Source organism: Mus musculus, chromosome 14 (genome assembly GCF_000001635.26).
Source record: "Mus musculus strain C57BL/6J chromosome 14, GRCm38.p6 C57BL/6J".
Taxonomy (NCBI): Eukaryota; Metazoa; Chordata; class Mammalia; order Rodentia; family Muridae; genus Mus; species Mus musculus.
In genome coordinates this window covers 45,942,337-45,962,519 of record NC_000080.6, presented here as the reverse complement: position 1 = coordinate 45,962,519, position 20,183 = coordinate 45,942,337, and the positions used below count along the sequence as shown (strand labels likewise).

General features: G+C 41.2%; 1 annotated feature.

Moving 5' to 3' along the window:
- Positions 17,393-18,680: an enhancer, noted in NCBI's record as "VISTA enhancer mm384". NCBI's record gives its function as "enhancer in: neural tube[5/9] | limb[9/9] | branchial arch[8/9] | nose[8/9] | facial mesenchyme[6/9]" and the evidence as "EXISTENCE:transgenic organism evidence [ECO:0001131][PMID:17130149]".

Below are 20,183 nucleotides of genomic sequence, written 5' to 3'. Positions count from 1 at the left end.
AACATATTAATATAAAACTGTCAGAATGTGCACCATCATGATAAGCCATTGTGGATGAATTGAGATATGTGGACGGGCCATGATGAATGCCTTAGTTTGACTCTGTCTGGCTGATACATTTGCAGTTGAATTAACATCTAAAGACACATTTTCTGACTAGAGAATAGACACATCCCTAACAAGTTTTTGAACTTACATCTATGGTCACATTTCTGACTACGGAATAGACACACTCCTAACAAGTTGTTGGAAAAACCTTTTAAAATAGAAATCATTATTAAAGTTATGGAAGAACCATTTCCCAGAGCCCCGAGATAAACTATTCAGTAGAGAAGCAATGGAGATTCTTGGGGATGAAGGGAATAAAAGAAATTCAAAACAGGAACTTTGCCCTTGGATTTCCATTTTGGATTTATTTCAGGAATTTAAATTCCCAGTTATTTTTCATTATTGAATTTTCTTAAAGTAAAGCCATGGTACCATATGCAATATTCAAGATGTCCCCAAACCACGTGTGTCAGGGAAGCAGCATATGATATTCTCCTGATGTGACTGTCCCTCATTACAGGGGAATCCTGAATGTTTTAGAGACCTTGGTTGTTCTGAAAGCAATGGTGATGGCCCAGAGCTGAGCAGACCTCTGGGAAACATGAATAGTGACTCCTCCCTCCCTCTCGGATTCTGTATCAGGCAGTTTTTCATTATTACAGGGAAATATTGGAAGCTGGTACTTTTAAAAATAAAAAGGGTTGTTTAGCTCACATCCTTGGAAGCTGGAAGTAAAAAACAACAACAACAACAAAAAAAAACAGTGTTTCTTGATCTCTTGTCATCACAGAATCAGGGGGAGGGATCACAGGGTAAGCCAAAGAGCAGAGAGGTGTCAGTAATGTCTCACAAAAACTGAAGATTCCACGAGAAACACTAATCTCCTTCCCTGAGATGCTAAGAACCACCTTTCACTGAGCCCTTCCTCCTAAAGGTTCCACACCTGGTAGTTTCCATGGATACTGGAGATGTGCATGTCTAAACTGCAGCTTCTGTCATGATACACTACCTTTGTTCTCTCATTGTGCCCACACATCTGGGAACAAACACATGCATGCAAACACACACAGTCACTCAGTTTCCGACATCTAGGCCTACCTCTCCTGATTATCTTAGGTCTTCCACCGTGAGGCCTCCTTGTAATGATTTAAGCACCACCGGCCTGTTCTTCAAGCCCTCCCTGGGTTCACCCAACAAACTCATAGCTGCTTGGTTCAGTTGTAACTGAAAATACATCCCAACATAGTGGTCTCCTAAGCCTACTTAGACAGCAAAGGCCTGTCAATGGGTCAGGAATAAGCTGTATCCTCAGAGGAGCTCCATACATGTGTAACTCCCTGAATAATTATTTCTGCTATGACATGTCTGGCCTCTAACTCTGTGGCATTTAGCCACCTCTTTTTTCAACACACCCTTTTTTGGCTCCCGGGACACTGTTGTGATCTCCTGCTTTAGTCTCTGTCTCTATTAAAAACAAAAAACAATGACCATGAGAACTTTTAAGGACTGGGTGTTCTGCCTCATGCATAATGCTATGCATACTTTTAAGCACATTTCTACATATTCACTCAGGTCCCAAGTGCTACTTCCTCTCTCTGTCCTCCCTCCCCTATCAGTGTCTCTGCAGAAGATCAGACAAAAGATGTCCAGATGACTCAGGAGGAAAAGATGCCTGACCCACCCTCTTCTGTCTTCTGAGGGATGTTTTCTGACATCCACATTTATACTGTGCTATGCATGCCTTTATATACACATTATGCATGAGCATTCACACAATTCACACACACACATTCATGCACACACATATGTACACACCAATTTACTACTACTGCTGCTGCTACTAGTACGATTATTACTACTATTTATCACCATCATCATCATCACCTTCATCATAATATAATAGGCTGGTATGATGGCTCAGTGACTAGGGGTGCTTATACCCAACCTGATGTAGTAGTTTGAAATAAGAACTGCCCCCAGAGGCTCATATGTTTGAATACTTAGTTCCCCACTGGTGGAACTGTTTGGGAAAGATTAGGAGGTATGACCTTGCTAGAGAATATGTGTCACTGGGGGTGGGAATTGAGGTTTCAAAACCCTCTCCCTTCCCCAGTGTGTTGCTTTCTCTGCTTGGTGCTTGTGGATCGAGATATGAGGTCTCAGCTCCTGCCCACCTCCATGCCTGCTAGCTGCTACCATGCTCTGCACCATGATGGTCAAAGATTCTAACTCACTGAAAAGGTAAGCCACAAATACACTATTTCTTCTATAAGTTGTGTTGGTTGTGGTGCCTTTTCACAGCAATAGAAGAGAAACTAAGACATCACATGATCTGAGTCCAATCCCCAAAACAAACATGGTGAAAGGAGAGAATAGACTTCTGCATAAAATAAAATAAAATAAAATAAAATAAAATAAAATAAAATAAAATAAAGACAATTGATAGCAATATGTGGTCAGAAAGCGACATAACAAAGAAGATAAGTAACCCAGGACCAAAGGACCTGAGACTCAGCATATCGCTATGCCAAGGAATCTGAAATGCTGAGATGTTGCCCCAAAGAAACAATAAAGAAGGGTTAGGAAGACACTTCAGAATATGCTAAAGTAGAAGAAGCCAAAAGATAGTGCCAGGATGACAAAGGATACACAATTGGCAAAGGACACACACTACCACCAACAGCCTGAATCCAGTAAAACATAAATTGTTGAGAGGAATGTGGGGGTGGGTGATGGTGTCCCCTATGTTGTCTCATGCCTATTCATTAAAGCAAGCCAATAGGTCTAGCCCACACTCAAAAAGTGGGGACAACACATGACATAAAAACCAGAAGACAGGAATACTGGAGACCGTCGTAGAGGCCACCTTTCAGAGTGTCTATCACTCTCCACCAGTATAAATAAATAGGACTTCTTTATTAAATCTACATATAGACTAAGCAACAGATGAAATTATTTTTCCATTGAATAACTACCTACTATTGGATATTTATGTTATAATTTTGTAATAAATTCATTTTGATACATTGATTTTAGTACTTAATTAACTATTTCTGGATGCTCCATTTCTAGAGGTGACATTGCTGCAACAAAAGATTGTGTGATTTTTAATTTTTAAAGTGTTTTGTTATTGTTGTTTTGAGACAGAGTCTTACTACATAGTTCTGGGCTACCCTGGAATTCACTCCATAGACCAAGATGGCTAAAAACTCAGAGAAAGCCAACTGCTTCTGCTTCCCAATGCTAGGATCAAAAGTATATGTCACCACACCCAGCTAATTAGTAATTATTTGAAATTGTTATTTTATTATTATGTGTGTTGATGTCTTGCCTACATATATGTCTGTGTGCATACTGGTACCCTCAGAGGCCAGAAGAGGGCATCATATCCCTATGAGCCACCCACCATGTGGCTCTTATCTGCTGAGTCAACTCTTCAGCCTCCTAAAGATTTTATTTATTTGTTTGTTTGTTTATTTATTTATTTGTTTGTTTATTTATTTATGTGTGTGTGTGCACATGCGCCTTCATGTTGACTTATGGGCCATATGTGTATAGATGTTGTGGGGGCCAGAAGAAGGTATCAGATCCCCTGAAACTGGAATTACAGATAATTGTGACCCATTATGTGGGTGCTAGGAACCAAATCAGGATCCTCTGAAATCAATATTCATTCATAACTTCTCAACCATCTCTCTAGCCCTAGATATGTGTAAATTAATTATTCATACATTGTCTTCCAAAAGTATTGGACCAACATACTTTTTGACGATTTCTAAGTAATGATCTAAGTACCAATTATTGAAGTGCCTGCAGACTACCCATTACAGATCACACTACATCTGCTACCCATTACAGATGCTGGGCAGGATGCTTCCTTCCTGCTACTGCCCGAGTGATGCTCAAGGATCTGAAGATGTGACCTCTATGAACCTTAAGGGTTGAAGGTGAGGATCGATACCCCACCCTCCCATTTTGGAGAGGACACGTTCAAACCACAGCACTGCAACCACAAACCAGAATGGCAGTCTCCATACCTGTGAGAAAAACTCGCTCGCTCATACAAAGGCCATTCTAGCTTGTAAAACACCCCTGAAAGGAGCTTGCTCTCCTGAGGTGACTAAGGAGCCCCACCTGCCTCTGTCAGGTAGTTCTGCCCTCTCAACACATGGTTTCTAGCAGGAGAGAGATGAGCGATAACGCAAGCACCTTTAAGAGCCTCTGCCAGGAAGTGACATATACCACTTCACTCAGCATGTGCACCACAGCTAGTCACCAGCCACACCCAAGGACTTTGGTAACAGTTCAATTTAAAAGGCTCCAATTCACCAAACACTAAATACCTGACATCGTTAAGGTTTACTATTAGCACATTTGAATGATGGCCACTCATGGATATATAGCATGGTGACAAATGTATACAGGTGACAAATCTATGTGACATTTATTCAATTATATCTCTAACAAAATTGTATCCGGTAAGCATACAATGTTGTGGACATCAGAGGCCCCTCCCAATAGCCCCAGTCTCAACTTTAGGCTTCCTTGGAAAGACTTACAAAAATATAAACATTGGATTGTCCTCTCCAGTCCGGCCCTACCATGCTCAGACAGATGTGTGTCACTCAGCAGCCCATGCTGAGACAGCTGTTGCCAGATGGTGTCTTTTTTTAAGTGGACACAACTTGGCACCTGCCTTTTCCACCTCTGCTGTTTCTAATCATCTCTTGCCTGGGCATATCAGGGTCAGGCTTAAAGACCTGCTAGAACTGGACTCGAGATTTATGAGAACGAGATGTAACTAGGCCTCTCCCAGAGGTTTGGGAAGAGCAGCTGGAGTCTGGCCTGTGCATCACAACAAAGACCATTAAAACCAAGGAAATTACAAGAGAGGGAGGGGGAGGGGAAGGGGAGGGGGAGGGGAGGGGGAGGGGGAGGGGAGGGGGAGGGAGAGGGGGAGGGAGAGGGAGAGGGAGAGGGAGAGGGAGAGGGAGAGGGAGAGGGAGAGGGAGAGGGAGAGGGAGAGGGAGAGGGAGAGGGAGAGGGAGAGGGAGAGGGAGAGGGAGAGGGAGAGGGAGAGGGAGAGGGAGAGGGAGAGGGAGGAGAGGGAGAGGGAGAGAAAAGAAAAAGGTCATTCAAAAGACACCAAAGGCTCCTCACAGGGGACACCTTTAAAAGGAGAGTTGAAGGCTCTCTCACCCTCAGTCTCTCTCACACTTTGGACTCTGTAAATGAGGAAATCATTAGGCAGGAACTGTGCGTCCTTCACCTTGGCCTGTTCCCTCGTGGAGTTGAATCATTCCCACTCCAAGCATGAGAGACCGTTTTTTGTTCTTCAGACCCCACCCTGTGCTGACATAATGCAGCATGGCTGGAGTGTTCAGTGAAGTGTGTTAGAAAGGGTCTCAGCCAGTAAGGAGAAGCTTCTGTCCTGCTCTTCAGGAATGGAACATCCGGGAAAGAGAAGGTCCGGAAGTTCAGATGGATGCTCGAAAGTTGTTCAGATGAATGTCCTGGCAGGGACTGATTGCTTGTGCTGGGCACTGCAAAGTTCACCTTGTTTCTCCTCCTAAGTGACCTTGCCCCTGCCCCCACCTGTCCCCTCCGAGACCATCCATCACGAAGAGCTCATCACTCATCACAGGGAGATCTGGTTTCTTTCAGCCAATGCTACAGCCACACCTCCCTTCTCATGAAGCACAGGCCGGGCTCTGTCAGCCAAGTGTGGGCATCTGCAGGAAGAACTGTGGGCCTCAAGCCCTGAGGCGGGCACTCTGGGAAGACCGGGGTTTGCCTGACCTTCAGTCCTGCTGTCTACATGAAGGGACAAATTTTTCTGGGTTTCTTAAAATAACTTTTGAGTTTTCTTTTAATGCTGTTTTAATTTGTGAACACATTGGAAGCATGGGGAGGGGAGAGGGGGAGAAAGCTTTGAATAGAACATTAAAAAGTGCTCCATATGTTTGATCCTTCTCTCCTCAGTTCAACACACACACACACACACATACACACACACACACAATTTTTATCATTCCTGACTCATTTGTTTAATTCTCTTATTTTGCATCTTTCCTCACTGTTATCTGCTACTATAAATTGTAAAAATATGCTTTTATTAAAAAAGTAAACACTCAACTTCTTCAAAAAATATATATATACAGATACATTTTGCATGCAATTTTGTAATCACTTGAGAGTACCTAATATGTACTGCAAACAAACTCATTTCTAAGTAATTTTATTACTGTTCCTATAAAAGCAATTTAGCTGGAAACTCTTTGCTATTGATGACCTTCGCCTGCTAGGTCAATGGAAACCATGCTTGAGCCCTGAGTTGAAAGAAATTGTTAAGTAAGTCTGTGTTGCTGCAAACCGTGTCTTCACTCCATGTGAAATTTATGTGCCTTGATTCAATAAAGATTTCATCTTGCTATAGGTGAATTGTTTGCATATATATATATATATATATGGAGAGAGAGCGAGAGAGAGAGAGAGAGAGAGAGAATGAGTGTGTGTGTGTGTGTGTGTGTGTGTGTGTGTGTGTGTGTGTGTGTTAATGAGTAAATGATAATGAACACGCCATGGAGAATGTCAGAGGACAACTTTTGGGAGTCAATGTTCTCTTACCACCATGCGTATACTAGGGATCAATCCCTGGCCATCAGGCTCAGCAGCAAGCCTCTTTGTCCTGGGCCCTTGAAAGCTGCTGGTGAAATAGTTCTCAAGTATAGCCAGGAGTCTATTGGCTGAGGGATTTTCTGGGAGCACTCAACTTCCCAAGTGACATATCTCTCTGAAGAAGTCTCACCCAGGACAGTACTACCTGGATGTTGGGAAGTGGTTGGCTCTAAACAGAAGATCCTGGGACACTCCAAATACAAGATCATGCCATTTCATATATATAACTTTTTCCTTTCAGATGTGAACCCCTCTCCCCTCTTTTCTTTTAAATTTTCTCTTACTAGATGCTTCATTCAATACAGCACTGAACATTAGTAAAATACCCTTGTTTTGCTCCTAACATTAGGGGTTAAAGCATTCATTTTTCACTATCAATCATGATGTTGGCTGTGGGTTTTTATAGAGAGGCTATTGATCAGGACAGAGACATGACCCTTTAGTCCTGCCTTATGCAGCATTTTACCATAGTTCAGCATTTGGATATGTTTGTTCTAGAAGCTTCCATTTAACTTTTATGATAAAGTAAAGAAAAAAGCAGTTATGCCAGTAGATAACCATGACCTGGCAACTATGTTCAAGCCTACACACGTTATGGGTCTTACCATTTCTGATTTCTAGGATCTCTTTATGGTAATATGTTAATTTCATAGTACTTACAGGAATTCATTTCAAAATCACACCACTGCATTCTAATCTAACATCCAAAAACTTGTATTTTCAAAACCTCCAAGGAACACCTCAGGAAAATTCAAAGAGTGAAACAGAAAAACCCCATTCCTCCCACCTATCCACATGTGGGCAAAAGTCTATGTGATCCAAAGTCCAAAATATAAAAGCTATCTCATGGAAATGAAAACTAAGCTGTATTTGAGATGGGCCATTGAAAGCTTGAAATATGGGGCCAGTGAAACACAGTGGCTCAATTATAAACTTCATGTCATTTTAGTTATTAAAATTTAAATATTAGAGCAGAAAATTTAGGGGAACTATATGTTTGAAAAACATGTAAATCTAATTCCACATTAAATTTTATAAATTCCAAACACAAATGGAACACTTCATTTTTGATAATATATATGATGTTTGAGTTGAGATGAAATATAAGTATAAAACATTGAATTTTCAAGTTTTAGTAGAAAAGGGAAATTTAAATATCACATCCATACTTTTATAATAGAACTGTCTACATGCTGAAATGGTAATTTGAGTAGATTAAACTAAGTATTAATAACTCTAACCCCATAAGTGTGTTTTTATTTTTTACACTGTAGCTATCCAAAAATTTATAACTATATGTATGACTCAAAATTACTGGACAGAACTGCTCTAGTGAGCCATAAGTTCCCAGGATTCCAGGCAAGGTGAAAGTCTAGAAATGAGAAAATAAGAGCTATTTCTATGGCAACCTCAGAAGGCAGAATGAACTCAAAAATTATCTTTTAAAGGTTCTGGTGAAGTACCTTGTACATATAAAAAGAGATGATGCTGACTTTCTCATCAAGCCCAATTGTTCCACACCCAGGAGGGTCCTTTCAGACTTAGAACTCACAATAAGAGAGAGTATACAGAGTTCAAAGCAAGTACAAAACAAAACAACAACCAAAAAAAAAAAATTACTGAATAGTCAGAACGGTGACACTGAAGGAGGGAAATGTCAAACAAAGGTTGACACCCAAGGAAGGACTAAAGATGATCTGACTGTCTGCAGGACCGATGGGAGTTAGGTAACATGGCAAAGGGGATTGTAACTAGAAGTAATGGGACAATGGTAAGAAAGGAACATGTAGGCAGGAGACATCTCAAGTTAAGAGAAAACTAGGAATGAGGAGGAGGCTGAACCAGTTCTGACAGAGGAATGGGAGACTTGATCTTGGGAAGAAAGCTTGCAAGCTCTGGTTTCTAAGTCCTGACATCGAATTAATTTCCTGGTGGTTTTGGGTGCTTCCGGCAGACAAGAGAGTGAAAGACTCTGTGATGATCATTTTTAGTTGTCAACTTGAATACATCTAGAATTAACTAAAACCCAAAGGCTGGGATTTTTTTTTTCTTAAATAACTCATTTGAAGTGGGAAGGCACAATTTTAACCTGGATCTTTTGAGGTGGAAAGATCTGCCTTTAATGTGGGTCATTCTGGCAGTCTATAGAAAGGACATGGAAGAAGGAAGGAAGCTTGCTCTCCTTGCCTGCTTGTTCTCACTCTTACTACTAAGTCCATTTCTTTACTGGTACTGGAGCCTACTTCTTCAGGATTCTGATTTTCTCTAAAGCCCGCTGATACATCAGCCCGCTGAATAACTCTTGGATTATTTAGCTCTTCTATTGCTAGACAAGACATATTTAAACTAACTGGACTATAGCCTGTAAGCCATTAAAGCATATGTGCCTCTAGAAAACCTTAACTGATACAGCTTTTAGTACCAGAAGTAGTTCTAGAGCAACAGCATTGTAAGGATGATTTTTTTAAGTATCTGGAATAGGCTTTCCAATTTGCTAACTGTGACTGAAGCTTCTCCAGTTACTAAAGCTTCTCCTAAAAGCTCAGAGAGTACTGAAAGCCCTACCTTACAAACTTAAGGAGACAAATGCATTTGATAACCCTGATTTGCCACTTGTAACTAGTAACAGACTTGGTGACTTTTCATATAAAACGTTTGACAATTTGTGTGAAAAGATGGAAAATAATGATGCTAGTAGAGATGCTCACCTCTGAATGAACTGACAAAGGAGAAGAATGAGCTCCACGATAAAATTAACCAACTTGTAGCATCTCGGAACACAGTGGAGGACCACAATGAACTCAGGGATAAAACTGACAGACTCTGGATGTGAACAAACATTCTAAAGGTTTCTAAGCATGCCCTGGAAGAGAATCTCTCCAGGAGCAGAAGAGCTCAAGTTGTGGAAAAGAAAATTGAAGCCACCATTATAAGTTCAGCTGAATTGCAGTAAAAATTCAAGTTCCAGCTTCAGAGGTAGGCTGTTAGCAGTTAAAGTAGGGGGATTAATCATTAAAGAATGAGATCTTGTAACTTGGAATGGAGACATGTGGAAGGTCCCTATTGAAACTTAGAGTTTTGAACTCTTGGATTCTTAAGAGGTTATCTCACCTGAAGAGGTAGTCTCTCCGCCTTCAACAGAAGCCATACTCTCACCCAGACCCTGAAATATTGCCTTTTCCACCTTTGACTGAGAGAATCAATCCTTTATTGTCTGATTAACTAGAAGTTAGTCCTTAGGAAGGAGATGTCAAGCAAGACAATATTGATATCACTCAGCTCCCACCAATAGTTGTTTCTAGACCCATATCCAGACTTAAAGCAAAGCAGACTCCAATATAGGCAATTAGAACTTAATGCGTTCACTACTACATTCAAGCAGAAGTCTGGAGAATATGTGTAGGAGTGGATTTTAAGGGAGTGGGATAATGGTGGAAGGAACATAAAACTGGACCAGATTGGATTTATTCATCTGGCCCCCTGGAGATTGTTTCACATGCAAGCTCATACACAGTTTTAACAAGGATCAAAAGTTTGTTTGAATGGTTGGCTGAGATACTTGTCAGAAGATGACTCACTGAAATGAAGTTGGAAATACTTAATATTCCTTGGCTTAGTGTTGATGAAGAGATTTTAAGACTCAGGGAAATTGCAATGCTAGAGGAGGAACGCTGTGTAAAACCTAATTCTCCACAATGGAAAGACACAGAAGACATGCCCTTCACGAATCCTATATAGGACACAAAGTGGTGAGAGGGGCACATTTGAAGAGCTTTGTTGTCAGCTGTTTTTCTTGTTCCAGACCTTAGGGTTAGAGATACTGCTGCTCAATTCAATAAATTAAAGGCAGTGGGCTTAATTAGACCCTGAAGTACCAGGGGCAAGGTGGCAGCACTGAATCACCAAAGACAAGCTAATCATAGTTATCATAATGGACAACACATGTAAAGCAATGTCCATATGGGCCTGAACTGTAATGGGCAACACAGGCAAAATGATTTTTATGGTAGCATGACTGGTATGGACCTCTGGTACTAGATAATCAATCTAGTATTTCCAGGCATGAAATGGATAACAAGCCTACTTCATTTTTATTTGATCTATATAAGCAGAAAAATCCTCAAACAGATGAAAGAAAGGCTGGATGATGGCAAAATGTAATCTTGGCACATAAACCCATTTCCAGACTTGAGCCATTTTACAGACTCATAACCATGAAGGGCTGAAGAGGTTTTGTAAGGAAGGAACTTGATAAAATACCCAAGAGTTTTACTGTTAGCCTTTTTCCAGCCTTTCCCCCAGAGAGACCTATGGTCTTTTGCAAAGGTAACTGTACACTGGGGAAAAGGAAACCATCAGGGTTTCCAGGGTCTATTGAAATTGACACTGATTCCAGGAGTTCCCAAGAAACATCATGACCCTCCAGTTACTTATGGAGAACAAGTGAATAATGAAGTTTTGGCTGAAGTCTGACTCAAGAGTAAGGCCAGTGGGTCCCCAAACTCATGCTGTGGTTATTTTCCCAGTCCTGGGATGTGTAATTGAGATAGATAGACTTAGAAGTTGTCAGGATGCTCACCAGGTTCACTGACCTGTGGAGTGAGGGCTATTAAGACGGGAAAAGCTAAAGGAAAGCTTTTAGAGTTGGCTTTGCAAGGGAAAGTAGTGAATCAAAAACAGCACCGTATCCCTGAAGAAATTTCAGAAATTGGTGCTATTATAAAGAATCAGGAAAAGTACAGGGGGTGTGATTCTTACCACATCTCCCTTTAACTCTCCTACTTGGCCGTTGAGAAGACAGATCATGGAGAAGGACAGTTGACTATTGAAAACTCAACCAAGTACTGACTCCAATTGTAGCTGCTGCACCAGAGGTGATGCCCTTACTTGAACAGATTATCATCGCCTGTTTCATGGTGTGTAGCCATCGATCTAGCAAATATTTTTTCCTCGTGACTTGTTCATAAGAATCACCAGAAGCAATTTGCTTTAAGTTGGCAAGACCATCAGTCTACTTTCCCAGTTTTACCTCAAGGATATATTAACTCTCCAGCCCTGTGTCATAACTTAGTTAGAAGGAATCTTGATTGTCTCTTCCACGAAGTATTATATTGGTTCATTGTGTTCATAGCATTATGTTGACAGGGCCAACTGATCGTGAGATAGAAAACACTTTGGACTTATTAGTAACCCATATGGGCATCAGAGGATGGGAAATAAATCTAACCAAAATTCAAAAGTCTTCTACCTCAGTGAAATTCTTAGCAGTCCAATGGTATGAGGCATGCAGAGATACATGTTCTAAGCCAAAAATAGTTATTGCACTTGGCCCATTCACCACCAAAAGAGAAGCACAACATTTGGTGGGCCTATTTGAATTCTGGAGACAGCACATTTCTCACTTGGGTATGTTATTCCAGCCCATACACCAAGTGACTCAGAAAGCTCCTAGCTTTGTGTGGAGCTTTGAACAAGAGACAACTCTTCCATGGGTCCAGGCAGCTGTGAAGGCTGCTGTAACCAACCGAACCATATGATCAACTTGACTGTCAGATATGGATTCCGTTTGGAACCTTTGGCAGGCTCCTATAGTTGAATCACAGAAGAAAACTTTGAGATTTTGGAACAAGGCTCTATCATCATCTGCAGACAACTATTCACCCTTTGAGAGAGCTCTTCATCTACTATTGGCCCTTAGTGGAAACCGATCATTTGACAATGGGCCACCAAGTTAACCATTTGACCTGAGTTGCCCACCACGAGCTGGATGTTACCTAATCTACTAGATCATAAAGTTTACAGTAGCAATCCATTATCAAATGGAAGTGCTATATGCATGATAGTGCTCAAACAGGTTTTGAAGTCACATGCAAGTTGCCTACACGCTTATGATTTCTACTACTGTTATAATGCAGTCTGCTACCAAGCATGTACCTGGTGTGCCTTGTTATTGGTTGACTAGGGAATAGAAGACTAGGGCCCAGTTTATTGATGGTTCTGCATCCAGAAGTACAATATTACCACTCCCTTCTGGGACAACCTTGAAAGGAAATCTTCACAGTGGGCAGTACACATGGTCATATATTTTGTTTGGAAGGAGAAATGACCATATGTGGGATTGTTCTCTGAGCCATGGGCTATAGCCAATGGATTAGCTGGAATGTCAAAAACTTGGAGAGAGCATGATTGGTAAATTGGTGAGAAAGACATCTGGCGAGAAGTCTGTGGATAGATTTTTGCCAAATGGACAAAGGATGTGAAGATATTTTTGACTCCTGTGGATGTTCATCAAAAGGTGACTTTAGCAAAGGAGAAGTTCAGTAATCAAACAGATAGGATAACCCATTCTGTGGGCAGTCAACTGTTTCTCCAGCCATCCCTATCATTGTCAATGAACCCATGAGCAAAGTGGCCTTGGTGGCAGAGTTGGGGGTTATACATGGTCTCAGTGACATGAACTGCCACTTACCAAGGCTGGCTGGGTTATTGATTCTGCTGAGTACCACATCTGCCAACAGCAGAGACCAACACTGGGCCTCAGATATGGCACCATTCTTAAGGGTGACCACATAGCAAAGTGACAGGTTGGTTGACTACATTGAACCACTTCCTCCAAAGAAATGACAACAGTTTGTCCTTACTGTTGTAGATACTTATTCTGGTTTTGGACTTGCCTTTCCTACCTGAAATGAGTCTGTCAAAACCACAATCTGTGGGCTTACAAAATACTTCATCTACCACCATGGGATTCCACACGGTATTGCTTCTGACCAAGGAACCCACTTCACAGTTAGAGAAGTGTGGCTGTGGACCCAAAGTCATGGAATCCCCTAGTCTTACCATATTCCCCACCATCCTGAAGCACCTGGCCTGATAGAAAGATGGAATGGCCTTTTGAAGTCACGGTTACAGTGCCAATGATATAACAGAAGCCTTGGGAACTGGGGCAGGGTTCTCTAGAAAGTGGTATATGCTTTGATTCAGTATCTAATATATGGTATATATTTTCCTATGGCTGAGATTCACGATCAGGAATTAGAAAAGGGAATTGTTCCACTCACTGTCACCCCTAGCAGCCCACTATGAACATTTTTGCTCCTTGATTTTAAGTTCTTCTGTCCTAGAATATTTGATTGTAGAGGAAGAAGCACTCCTGACAGGGGACACAACAAACATTCCATTGAACTGGAAGCTCAGACCTTTACCCTTGGGCTTCTGGTGCCCTTCAGTCAACAGGCTAAGAGAAAGGAATACAGTGTTAGGACAGTAATTGATCCAGATTCCTAAGGGGAAATTTGTTTGCTTCTCTGCAGTAGAATTAAGAAAGATGGTGTCTGGAGTGCAAGAGACAATTTAGGCCTCCCCTCAACCTGTGGGTCATCACTGTTTGGGAGTTGCCTATCAGATATTTACATTATGATTCCTAACAGTAGCAAAATTACAGTCATAAAGTAGCAATGACATAATTTTATGGTTTGGAGGTCACCACAACTTAAGGAAATGCATTAAAGGGTCACAGCCTTAGGAAAGTTGAGAGCCACTGCTTAAGGGCATGTCTTAGTGTTCCCATGTCTTGTGTTTAAAGTCAATGGGAAACTACAACGATCTAATCCAGGCAAGATGACAAAGGGCACAGACTCTTCAGGAATGAAGGTATGGGTGACTTCTCCAGGAAGAGAACAAAGGCCTCCTGGGGTGCTTGCTGATGGTAGAAAAAATACAGAAATGGATATTAAAGGAAGGAGGTTATAAATACCAGCTAAGGCCACATGAACAGTTGCAGAAACCAGGATTATAATTGACATGAGAGTTTCTCTCATGTTTTGTTAAGAGTATACAGATATTTGCATTCTCTTTTCTTGATTTCTTTATCATGCAATATAACATCAATTAGAAGAATATTATTGATTATCATATTTAAGTTTGAGATACAAAAGTATGTCCCTCAAGGGACATTCCCACATATTCTAAATCTATAATGCATTTGCAGTTGTATCATGAGATGGTTGTATCACATTAGATGTAATTATGACCTAGTTATTATTTTCATTTGGAAATTAAACATGACCTAAGGAGATATGATTGTGTGTTAAGCTGACAAGGGGTAGATTTGTGATGGTTATTCTTAGTTGTCAACTTGACTACATCTGGAATTAACTAAAACCCAACTGGCTGGGTGCATCTGTGAGGAATTTTTTTTTCTTAATTAAATCACTCAAAGTTGGAAAACCCACTTTTAATCTCTATCTTTTGAGGTGGGAGGACACAGCTTTAATACAGATCTTTTGAAGTGAGAAGATCCACCTTTAACCTGGCCCATCCCTTCTGTTGGCAGCCCATATTAAGAACACAGAAGGAAGCTTGTTCTCTTTGCCTGCTTACTCTTGTTCTTGCTGGCAAAGTCACTTCTTCATTGGCATTAGAGCCTATTTCTTTGGGATTATCCTGTAAACTGAAGACAGCTAAGACATCCAGGCTTATAGACTGAACAACTACTGAATTCTTGAATCTTCTATTGGTAGGTAGCCATTGTTGGACTAGCTAGACAACAGCCTGTAAGTCATTCTGATAAGCCCCCTTTTATACATACAAATTCTGTTCCTCTAGATAACCCTAACTAATATAGACATATTGGGCAATGGTTTTTGTCATTCTTGGGTACCTTTAAGCATTATTTTGGTTGTCTTTAGCATTAAAGTTTGAGCATGTGGTTCTCCTTAAGGTCCTTCATGACGTCTATTTGATAATAATTACTTATGTCTACACAAAACTCTACTACAGGATGAATCTCAAGGTAAATCAGCTAAATGACTTAGAATGGGGGTGTGGGTGAGGGAACAGGCATGGTGCACCTATTTATTGCTGAGTGTTCTTTTGCCAACACATTTAAAGATTTATTTTATTGGGTGAGAGAGAGAGAGAGAGAGAGAGAGAGAGAGAGAGAGAGAGAGAGAGAGAGAGAGAGTATTCCTGAATATATGTTTGAATACCATGTGCTTGCAGATACCTGCAGGAGCCAGGGAGTTATGCTCCTAACTCTGAGCCATCTCTCCTTCAGTTTCTTTGTGAAAGCATGAGCCCAACCCTAAAGGTTGGTGACAGATACACACACACTAAACCTTTCTTTTACATCAGCTTTCTTTTACATCAACAGAGATTCAATACAACTACTGAGAAAATCAGCACAGTTGCTAAAAGACATTATTGCTGACGACAACACAGACAAGTGACTTAATCTTTTAATGAAGAGTGACCTGCAAACTTCACCGTGTTGATCAGTTCACCTTAGTTTCAAAAGTGAGGTGTTCCCAAAAAGTTAGATGGAAGGAAATGAATTCTATGACTATAAGTACCACACCCTAGAAAAGGGAAGTTTCTGTTGCCACCGTGAGTATACATGGGATAGAAGGGGGGTAATCCTATCCTTTCTTTCTTTAAGTTCATAGAATCTTAAATGTCAAGAATACAGAGTAATGATTCCACAAATACTCTTGCACAGACTTATCTATAGCTTCTGTTATCTTGGTAATGCCCTCAATGTAAAAATGTAGGCAAGGTTTTTGTTTCACCTGTCAGCAAAGATGCTGGACCAATACACAGACTTTTAAATATTTCTTATTGAGATCATTTGCCCTGTAATTAGAGTGCCCAGGTTCAAACTGTGTTCCTCCTGCTTACAAAGCACATGACTTTAGGTAATTGTTTTTTCTTCTATGAGCCCCATAATTCCTGCACAGGATCACCACCCTCTCATTTCTTAGAAAAGCAAATAAGCTAAAACACTCACGCAGCTCTTCACGTAGTACCTAGCACACATCTACACTGATGTAGTCTTTTCTATTCTTGTTCCTATTGTGCTGTCAGTGATTATTAACACCACCACTACCATTGACAATGCACTAGATAGTTATTACAGAGACAAAGATGCTAAAACAATTGGAAGCAGAAATTTGAAGAACTCCAGCTCTCCATGGGCAAGAAGCAGGTTGGTGTACCTGCCAAATGCATACCAGGCAGTGCACTCTACTCTTTATTCAACAAAATAATTCTTGAAACTTATGATCAAATAACTTGGATGAGTATATTTGAAATGGCCATTGCATAACTCTGCTAAGGGTAAACTGGGATAAATTATTAGCATGGCCCATCTCTGTTCTTCATTGTGCAATCAAGAAATGCTGTATGGTTTTACTTTTCTTAGGGAAAAAAAATATCAAAAACTAGAACCAGAAAACATTTGGATTTTTTTTTTTGTTGTCCATGGCCAGATCTTACAACATCGGTGATTTAAACCAGGCATTGAATATGAACTCAACTAGGCCTCTAATATTTCTGCCTTGCTCGGTTCCAGTGAACAATGCAGCCCTGGCTGGTGTTGAAAGTCTGCAGCATGCAAAGGCTAAAGGGCTAGCTAGACAACTGGAATCTCACTTTCACGGAGTTACTCTGGCCTCCCAAATCCTGGAATAACTTAGTAGTATAATGCTCAAGTCCTCCACACCATAAGTAAAAAATAAGAATATTAAATTTAATAAGCTCGGGGAGTGAAATCAGAGCCACATTTTGTATGAAAGAAACCAGCTCACAATGATGCACAGCAGAAAGAAATGTCTATTTGCCCTGGCTTAAATGATAGCAGAAGAAAGAAGGATGCACATAACTAAAATATAGGGTGTGCTGGAGTCTCCTGTTGAAAAGATTTTGAAGTTCACCTGGGATTTCCTAAGCTGGTTTCCTAAACAACTGCACTCTCATGGCTCCACTTCCCCTGCAGAGGAAACTGCTCTTTCGGGGCTCCCCCACTGCCCTGCTAATCAGTCATTAAGTGTGCAGTTAACAAACAAGCACCTGAAGAGAAGGGGATCAAGACAGTGCACAAAACTGTCCAGGCGATCTGAATGCAGGTGTGGGAGACACAAACCAGGTGGCTAAAAGGCTTCTTTGTTTGAGGCTGTCAGGAGGACGACCCGATTAATCTCATGCCCATCCCTAAACTCCCTTTTAACTATGTCAAGACATCTCCTCACATCAGGAAGTCCACAATGACACGGCTATGTGCTAAGCTCCGTTAATGTGGTCCCAGGTTTAAACACTTCGGGTTCAAAGTGGATAATTGGTGGTAGTGGATTTTAAAAGCTCACACAGGTGCCTTTGAAAAGAGGTCAAAAGTCAAGTGCATCTCTCCCGAGAGCACTGGTGAGCCTTTCCTAAGGAGATCAAAATTCTTTTACGTAAAGCCCCAGGGTCTTGTAAGCACTGTTATTAATTTAGTTCTGTATGTTCCAAATAAGGGGAAAATGATGCCACATGGGTGTATTACCAGTAACCTGGGCATATTTGTTCCAGAGAGGGAGATGTTAGATAGATTTTCACCTAGCAATTCTGGCTTGCTAATGAAGTAATCCACTTTCTACCAGGCCCAAACTGGGGGGTTCAGGTCAGGGTAATGAACCTTAACACAGTGAAAAGCCTGAGGGGGAACGGAGTCTGAACACAGGAATGTGCTGTCATAGGCCGAATGTGCTGGTCAACCCAAGGCTGCGGAGTTCTGACTCTAGCATATGACAGCCATCACTGGGCATGGCTGGACCTCCAAATGCCTTGTTCGGCTTCATAATGCCTTTTATTAATAGAAGTTATAAACTCTCATCATCAAAACATGTTCGTGATATTTTTACAAGGAAGCCAAACAGCCCAACTGCTAACTGGCATATATTTCAAAAGTGTTGAAGAGTTTGCTGGTATGCCCCAGAGGCCTCCCAAAGCCACCCTTATTCCTTATTCCCTCTGTCTGATAGATAATTTCTTTGACATGCCTATCACTGTTTTATTCTTAATCTGTGTTATTAAAACAGGAGCATGTGATATGGGAAGTCTACATTTTGATCTAAAACAAAACTAAACATTTACAAGTATGTTTATGCATGCTCATGAACATTAGCATGCCAGTGATTTTTTTTATAAACAGCATGTGCTCATTGGGATGTCTGCCACAGTAACACAAACATGAGCAGGTGAGTACTGGCAAGGATCCGAGGAAATGGAACCCTCTTGCAGCACTAGTTAGAATTTTTAAATCGGTACAGCCACCATAAGCAATAACACAGCAGGGATGCATCCAAAGCATTAAGCCAGGGAGTGGAATAGATATTTCCACACCCATACCCACTTAAGCACTGTTTGAAACAACCAAATGGTAGAAGCAAGCCAAGAGTCCAGGACAGATACGGAAGATTAAAAATGCATCACATACTGTAGGATATCATCTCATACCACCCATGTTATAAATAACGGTATGTATGGAGGGATATTCTAACGTACTTCAAAGCATCAAATGAAAGAGGTTAATCGCCGAAAGACAAACATGGTGTAACCCCACTCATGGGAGATGTTCAGAGAGGGGTGTATATGAGGGTGGTTGCCAGGAACTTCAGGGAAGAGGGAACAAGAAAGGGTCGTCGTTTAACATGTGACTATAACAAGTTTTGGAGACAGATCGTCAAGATGTTATGTAGCATCTTGAATGTTACTGGCACTGGCTGTGGATTTTAGTTGATAGTACACTTTACATTGTGCATATTTTGCTACAATACACTTTAATTAAAACTCCCTCAAACAGACATCAATACTGGAGGGCTGAGGTCTCAATTCGACATGCTTGCCCGACAGACTGCTCTTGAGTCTGACATGCCGCTACTGAAGGAAAGGGCATATATCCAGAAGATGTTCCAACTGGCAATAAGAACACATGCTCCACTATGTTCATAGCAGCCTTATTTATAATAGCCAGAAGCTGGAAAGATCCCAGATGTCCATCAACAGAGGAATGGATACAGAAAATGTGTTACATTTACACAAAGTGTGGACACTTCGCCCCTTCTTAGAATTGGGAACAAAACACCAATGGAAGGAGTTACAGAGACAAATTTTGGAGCTGAGACAAAAGGATGGACCATCCAGAGACTGCCACACCCGGTGGTCCATCCCATAGTCAGCCACCAAACGCAGACACTATCGCATAGGCCAGCAAGATTTTGCTGAAAGGACCCTGATATAGCTGTCGCTTGTGAGGCTATGCCAGTGCCTGGCAAACACAGAAGTGGATGCTCACAGTCATCTATAGGATGGAACACAAGGCCCCCAATGGAGAAGCTAGAGAAAGTACCCAAGGAGCTGAAGGGATCTACAACCCTATAGGTGGAACAACAATATGAACTAACCAGTACCCCCAGAGCTCCTGTCTCCAGCTGCATTTGTAGCAGAAGATGACCTAGTCGGCCATCATTGGGAAGAGAAGACCTTGGTCTTGCAAACTTTATATGTCCCAGTACAGGGGAACACCAGAACCAAGAATTGGGAGTGGGTGGGTAGGGGAGCAGGGGGTAGTGAGGGTATAGGGGACTTTTGGGATAGCTTTTGAAATGTAAATGAAGTAAATACATATTAAAAATTAGAAA